This window comes from Rousettus aegyptiacus, unplaced genomic scaffold (assembly GCF_014176215.1).
Source record: "Rousettus aegyptiacus isolate mRouAeg1 unplaced genomic scaffold, mRouAeg1.p scaffold_m13_p_12, whole genome shotgun sequence".
NCBI classification, from domain to species: Eukaryota; Metazoa; Chordata; class Mammalia; order Chiroptera; family Pteropodidae; genus Rousettus; species Rousettus aegyptiacus.
The window spans coordinates 6,114,234-6,122,561 of NW_023416287.1; the positions used below are offsets into that span (position 1 = coordinate 6,114,234).

General features: G+C 44.2%; 1 pseudogene; it reads right to left on the reverse strand.

Moving 5' to 3' along the window:
• Positions 1 to 736: 736 nt before the first annotated feature.
• LOC118610521 lies at positions 737 to 855 on the reverse strand (annotated as a pseudogene).
• Positions 856 to 8,328: the final 7,473 nt, after the last annotated feature.

The window sequence follows — 8,328 nt, forward strand, 5'->3', positions numbered from 1 at the left end:
CGAGTGCACACCCCTTTCACTAACCTGATCGTACACTGGAATCACACCTGGAAGCTTTGCAATTGCGCCTCAGCTTCAGGGGCTGCCGTCCCCAGCCTGGCACAGGTGGAACAGAAGGGTGACCAGGATGCCACCCGAATGACCTTCGCTGTCTGGGTGAGATCAAAGACGAACAGAAGGTCTGATTTTTAGAAATGCAAAAAGAAAAAAGGAAATACGCCGTCTTCATTCATTAGTTATTTTCACATCCGTTTATTATTCACAAAGGGATCTATGTAGTGAGGACTCAGTAGGCGATAGGCAGTAAAAGTCCTGAAATGTGTGGTTTCGGTGCCTACCCTCGAGGATTCACTAATCCCTCGAGGAGAAACTGATACGAACAATAAAAAGGAAAAACAATCCCCCTGAAAATAAACATGGCTTATTCGGAGGCTCTGTATTTTTCATCACCCTAATCGGCTGCTAAGGGTCAAATGGTGGAGGGAGGGGAGGACTTCATAAAATACAAAATTCATTAGGGAATTTGCCTAAATATCCTACCTGGTATAATTCGAGAAAAGCCATGCTTGTTTTAAAGGATGATTTCTGAGAGTTGAATCAAATCCCCTCTTCTGGGGAACTTTTAATTAATCAATTTATTTAATAATTTATTTATTTTAGGAGAAGAAACCCTTGGTTGACCTCACAGATCGCAAGGACCTTGTCAGTTTATAATCCTTTACTTTTTACATTTTTACACCTATATCGCCTGGTCTTCCTAGGTGGTCTCCCATCCAAATACTAACCAGGCCTGACCCTGCTTAACTTCTGAGATCAGATGGGATTGGGCTTGTTCAGGGTGGCATGGCTGTAGACCTCTGTGGAACTTTCTATATCTCTACCATCTGGGTTCGATCCCCTACTGTGTGCCATCATGGTCCCTTGTACATGGATCTCTCATGGAACTTATTACCTGAGCTGCTTGAGGGCAGCAGGGGACCAGCTCACTTGATGTGACATCCCCAATACCTTGCACAACGCCTGACATGTCGTTAGTGTACAATATTGAAGGAATAAATGAATCTTCTATCAACTGGCCCATTTGGAAAAGGAAAACAAACAAACAAAAAACAGAAAACCTTTAAGAGATAATACCCTGACACCACATGACCAAAGTGAAAAGTGACAGGCAAGCTACACTTGTCACGTTTTTCCAAACCGATGTTTCTCGAGGCACTGTTTATGTTACCGAAACATTGTAAACAATCTATTCTATCAACATGGGAATAGATCAATGCGATGCAGGATATTTAGCAGTTTAGAAGGTATCAGCAAGATCAATAGGTATTGACATGAGCAGGCCATCAAAAGATGGCTGAAAGAAGCCAGCAAGTTGCAGAATGGTGTGGACATTATGACATTTTTTTTTTTTTTCAGATCAAAATAGAAGGAACTCCAAGCAATTCCTGTGTGTTTTATGTAAAAGTAACAAAATGATTAGATGTATATACTATCTCAGGGAATATAACCTAATGCAATTTGTTTAAAAACAAAAATGGTGGGAAGGCCATATTTCAAATTCTTAAGAGAGGTTTCTTGAGGGGCAAGAAGGACTAAAATGGGACTGGGCCAAGGGGACTTAGTACTGTTCTTATTGTTCACTCCTCTTCAGGAGAATACTTTGAGTACATGTATTACTTGCGCATGCAAACACTTCTCTCTCGGAGACAGTAAAAGCTGGTACCTTCCTAGACTCGAAACATTTGCAAATTGTGACTCCAGTGTTCCAGATATCTCAGTAGGATTTGTGGAATTTTTCCTCCCTTTCTCCTTCTTCATTAAAAGCTGAGAAAAACATTTGTGGAGGATATTTCTTAGGCCAATCCTCCTCATTTTGGAACAATCTCATTGTTTGTCAACTGCCAGCTCTGACATTCTCTCTCACTTCCCACGGTCTGGCAGCCGAGAAGGAGTATGGAGCCAATTCGATTCTTCCCCTCTGAAGAAACAGCTTAGCAGTCTGCACTGTGTTTGGAGAGAACTAGTAAAATGTGCAATTTTTTTTTTCTCTATTCCAAACGCCCAAGCGTGTGTGTCAAGATGGGGAAAATCTGCCTCATGGCAGAAATTTGTGCTACCAGCATCCTCCGTAAGAAGAATTAATTTTTTATATGTCTTGGTATTTGATGGAAGTCTCGCTAGTACAACAAGAAAGCTTCCAGACTCCACCCCTTACTTCCGAAGTTTGAAATCAGAAACAGACAATGTGGACATAAACATTTCATAATAACGACAAATATTGTTTGAAGTGCTATACATCTCAACAACTGTATTAACTGAGTCCCACTGGTATCACACCCGTTTTACAGGTGAGCAAGCTGAGGTTAAGTAAATTGCAGAGGGCTACATACCTAATATATGACAGAGTCACTCTTCACGCCCTGGCCTTCTAGCTCCAGAGAGACCCAGTACCCTTTAACCGCATTTCCATTGTGTCAGAGTCTCTCCTACTCAGCGCTTGGCAAATAGAAGATCAGCAATAAATAGTTCTCGAATGAATTAATGAATATTTTACATCTGAAAGACCCTTGATTAGAGGACATTGTGCAAAATCAAGAGCATGGTTAAGCACTCTAGGTATATTGACAAATGAGTGTTATAACCAACCGTATCTGTGAGATTTGGAGTCATAAAGATGTAGATACAATCCTTGACTACTCCACTTAAAAACTTGGACAAGTTTCTTAGTCTTCCTAGGTCTCAATTTCCGTATTTGTAAAAAAGGGTCAGTGTGGTAAGTAGGGTGCTAAGATGGCCCCCAAGATTCTCACCTCCTGGTGTTACACACTATTGATAATCTTGAGTACGGATAGAACCTGTGATTACGATGAGCTATCGCTCCTGTAATTGGATTTTTAATCAGTTGACTGAGAGTTAATCAGAAAGAGATTACTCTGGGCGGGCCTGATGTAATCAGAGGAGCCTTTAGAAGACCATGACACTTCAGAGAGATGGCTTCCTGTTGGCCTGGGAGAAACTAAACCGCCATGTTGCGAGCCGCCTCAGGGGGCCACTTGGCATGGAACTGTGGGTGGCCTTTAGGAGGTGAGAGCGGTTTCTGACTGGAAGCTAGCAAGAAAAGAAAGATGTCAGTCATACGGCCACAAGGAAATGCACCATGCAAATGAGTGAGCTTGGAAGAGGGCCCAGAGACTCGGCTGGGAATCGCGGCCTCCGACGACACTTCATTTCAGCCCTGGTGACACCCTGAGCAGAGGACCCGTGGAACTGTGAGATAATAAATTTGCATTGTTCCTAAGCTACCAAGTTTATGTTAACTTTTTATATAGCAATAGAAAACTAACACAGACCATGATACATTATATAGCGACATAAAAATTAAATGAAATAACATGGGCGAATAGCCAAGCGCATTTGTCCTCAGAGGAAATTTTGGCCCCCTTCTTTCTCGGGAGAGGCGAAGCAGTCCGATTACCGTTCTGAAAGTGAACGTGATGGCCGGAGTACCAACAGCCATCTTGGCCCATGAGGACAAGACCCACACTAGAGTTGATGAGTGAAAAGACAGAGACAGCCTGGAGCCCTCGCCATCATGGAAAAAAATACATCAGCCTGGCCTAGTGTACGCAAACAACACTTCTCATGACTGAGTCACTCTTTTGGAGTTTCCATATTACTCCTAGCCCAACCAATTCTGTTAACAGGTTCTAATTAGTGAGATACATAACTCAATTTATTGACTCACCGGCTCGCACCAGCAAAAACAATGGCAGAGCTGACTTTATTTGCAGAAGCAAGATACCATGGACTCTCTGGAACAGAGAAATCCAAGCGAGACCAATAAAGGAGTTACTCCCCTTGTTGGCCAAGAAATCTAGAGAGGAGAGTCGAGATCCCACCTTTGGTTGGAGGAGGCGTGAGCGAACAATAAGAGAGACTGTGTGGGGGAGGGCGGGGTGGGGGGAGGAGAGGGGAGAAGAAAGGCACGTGACATTCCTCTGTGCGGGCCGGACCCTTCAGGACCCCGACATATTTAAGAAGCATCCATCCTTCAGCCGCGTCATCATTATCTGAGGAGAAGGGTCATCAGCCGAGGAATATCAGATTCTTTCATGGAACTCATTTCCATGCTAAAACTGCAGGTCTCTCTCTTTCTGGAGAGAATTCCTATTTTATCATTAAAGCGGCTGAGTGTAACCCCACTAATATATGAATATTGCTCACACACACAGAAAAGGAGCTAATGCAATCCAACGCAACACTAATATTAAATTACTGTAACTCATTTACCTCGCCCGCACCTGGTCGCTGCCCCTCTCCCCACTGCGAGAGCTTGTACACGCACACAAAATCTATACACTCTTCCCGGGAATACAAAAGCATCCTCTGTGATGTTGATAAGAAACAGGACAGTCACTCTCTCCTGACATATTTGTTCTTTAAAAACAAATCAATGGCACGGGGATTTGGCACCTGAATACAGAACAACGGTTTGATGAGGCAAAGATTGTCTTCATTAAGCACATTAATATTCATAGGGAGTAGAAAATCTGACACAAGAGAGGACTCACTAACCTTTTCTCATATTAGATTTTTACTTCTTAACACAATTACAGTCCGGCAATGACTTAATTAATGCTGCTTTTCGTCAGCCGCCTTTAAAGAGCTGTCAATTTGGTCCTGCAGAGGCTGTCAACGAAACAGAAAGACAGTCATCTCGGTGAAAAAGACACAGGAAGAAATTCAAACACTTAATAATATTCAAAGTGCTAGGCAAAGTCACACATCAGCCAGAATTAAGGAGACTTTTTGCCTCTCCCTTCCACCTTGTTTAAGCGAGTCTTGGCGAAGGTGCGTTGGGACTTGGCTGTTGGGTTTGGAAGGCACGGAGTGAGATGGAGTGAAAGATGCAGAGATGGAAGGAAAGAGCCTCCCTACCTTACAGATCGGCCTGTCAACGACCCGTGATCTAGGACGACCTGGGTTATCTGCTCTGTACGGTCACAGAATGCAGCACCGCACTTGAGAAAGGACTCGGGAAGCGTATTGTCCAAACACTTCTCTTTGTAGACGTGGAAATTAATCAGTTCCATGCACCTTTGACCCCCATATCTCAAATGTAAGTTCTACGGACCAAATTTCCCCTGCGTGATTTTTTTTTTTTCTCCTTAGCGGTGTTAAGAAATGATTAAAATAAAGGACTTGTCAAGATATAAAATTTCAGGATGCAGGCTTTTCTTTAAAACTTAGAAGATTTAGCAGCCCTGTCTGCTCCTTCTCATGGCCGTGAACTGCAGAGCTTGAGAGCTGGTGGCCCTCTCGTTTTACCATCCCCCTCCCCAGCTGACACCCAGTCGGCTGTCCTTTATCACCTGTTCCCTCGAGGCACGTGTGATGGACACTTCCTTTACCCACCTTGGCTCAGCCTCTCTCCAAACACAACCCCAGACTTTCCCTGATGTCAACACCTGTGCTCAATTCCAGGATTATCAGTGCGAATAAACTCTGCCGTGTATGAGAGTATTTTCCTTTGGTTATTTCTTGGTCCAAATGGTCTCCTCTTGTCACGTGACTTGAATACGCCTCCCAGCTCTCGGCCTACATCTCAGTCACAGCAGCTTTGACATTTGGGGTCAAATCAGTCTCCACTGTGGGGTCTGTACTGTACATTGCAGGATGTTCAGTAGCGTACTTGAGCTCTACCCATGAGACACAGTAGCATCTCCCCCTCTCCCCTCGATGTGACAACCAAAAAGGTCTCCAGACGTTGCCAAGGGTCCCCCATGGGACAAAGTCTTCCTCGGATGAGAACCGGCATAACCAGGCCCATTCTCAGAGAGCCCGGCCCTGATGACTCCGACCCATTCTCTCCTATTCTCTGTTAGGACATCACATGCATTTCACATACTATACGTTATAGGGGTTTCCTCCTCCTCCTCCTCCCCCTCCTCCTCCTCCTCCTCCTCCTCCTCCTCCTTTTTGTTCAGTGTCTAGATTAAAAGCTGCATGGAAATAAAGGCTAAAATAAATATTATTTGAATAACTGATTCAGCATTTCACAATCCACTATAAGGTTAATTACGCCTCATCGGCACTAAGTTATTAAGTCCTTCCTCCTGGATGGCTTTGGGGAAGAAAATCACAACATAGCTATTTCTTCCTGCTTGGACTCTCATTGACTCAGGTCACACGCACTTGACGAGCAAGCACCCTTCCCTGTGACTGGGCAGCTCTGCCTTCAGTACTCAACGGTGTCAAAGATGAGTTCCTATTTGTTACATTTTGGACCTTGACTTCTGGTTTGGAAAAGATGAAAAGACACGTAGAAGAATGACAACGTGCTGATGCCTTTATTTTTTTCCTTCCCAGGAAGCTACTTGCTGATGCTCTGCCTCTGAAGACACAGAGATAAACTTGAAGATTTTCTTTGCTCAAGGAAGAGTTATTGGAGAGGCACCACTTTGCCACGCAATGAGAGTCGGCAGACACGCGTTTGTGCGGAGGGAAGAATAGGACAGGATTTTGCTGGCTGCCCCTCCCAGTATTCTTTGCCAGCAGAGCTGGTAACCACAGAAGAGGTGGTAAATTTACATAGGGGACAAGGTGTCTGATGCAAAGAAAAGTTTTCTGACCCCTTTCCTTCGGTGGTTCATTATGTTTAGACCCTCTCTGATTTACCGAGGTATCCTTGTTTAAGATCTCTGGACAGGTCCCGAAGAGGACATACTGAGAGAGAAGGGTGCCCCGGCTGGTGACCCAGAATCAACGTAAATCCTAAAAGTCTTTTGGAGTAACCTGTCCAGCACTTGCCACGTGACTAGGGCTAGACAGAGCTCAGATCCTTGCCATTCCAACACAGTAGGCATACTTCACAGGGATCACGGAGCACACAGGCGAAACCAAAGTGGGCTAACCCATGGGATTCTAAGGTGAGGATGCCACTCCGGTTAAAGCTGAGCTCTTACGCCGTTCCAAGGACTCCACGCAGCAGTGGGCAAAGCCACGGAGGCTGCATGGGACCGGTTCTCAACAGTGACACCGTGTGGAAGCACCGGAAACAACAGCAGCCGGGACCCGAGGTGGGATTTCAGACTTCCCAGCTCACCCCTTGTCTCTCCAACTGGCTTTTGAAGCAAAAGTGAGTCTTTGAAATGAATACAGCTCCTGGGACTCAGGTACAATTCACGTGGGTGTGGGAGGCAGGATATGAGGTCAGGGACGACTGCAGGAAGGATATACTAACATTTCTATTTGTGCGTATTTATAAGGCTTTGAGTAATTAAATTATTAAAAGAGATGTGGCTGTTTTCATTCCTCAAGTCGTAGACTTGCATTATACCAGTGATGACTTTCAGAGTCCGCAAATTAATCTGGCTCCGATGTCGAAGACAACAAAAATATCTGTCGTAAGACCGGCACTGAGGATAACTTAGATTTTAAAGTTTTAGAACGAGACTTGTAAGAATTCACTGCCCTTATCGTTGGTCTTTTCTCTACACATAAACTCACCGCTTGACGGGGCAGATTTGCATTCAAGTTGACCAGTCCTAAGTCACAGAAGCAAAGAACCGATCACTTCTACCATCCGCCCCTAGTGATGCAGGGTTACATATGTAGACTTTGACATGACATATAGTAAGCCATCAGTAGATCCTATCTCTTACTCTTTACACACATTAGTATTCTACTCCTAAACATCACCTCCTTCTTACCCTTTTCTCTCAACTAAGAGTGAAGTCTCTTTGTTCACTTATTTAACCGTGGCCTAATTCTGCATGCTTTCATCTTAGGTCAAAGAACTAAGAACTTCTTTGTACTCCTTTTTTCATTCAAGAAATCATTACTGTCATTGCTTGAGCTCATGTTCTCCTACTCATTCGCATGTAGACGGCAAGTACAATTTTTGATACAATACTCACATAGATGTTGCAATTCCTGTCTAAAATGGATTCCTAGGACCCATAACAGCACGTTTGCCCCCAATACGACCCCCTGATGTTGAAAGTGAGCAGCTCTGTATAACTGTGTATATTGAACTGATTTTGTAAACAAATTGAAAGCTTATAGCTGAGTGTCAATGGAAGCTGATTTGGCCTGAGATTCTTTCCAGGGGCTCCGGTCATATTTTATCATTATTAGTTTCTGTAGACAAATTCATTTGCCTTTATAGCTATCATTGGAAGAAAAGTACTCTGATTTTCCCAGAGTGCAATCTACAAACATGCATGAGAATCCGGAGTACCACCTAATCCTTAGCAGGCCTGGAGTACCAACTCGGTGGGGCAGGGGTGAGGCATGGAGCTTCTCATTCTGCCCTACTTGAACTCA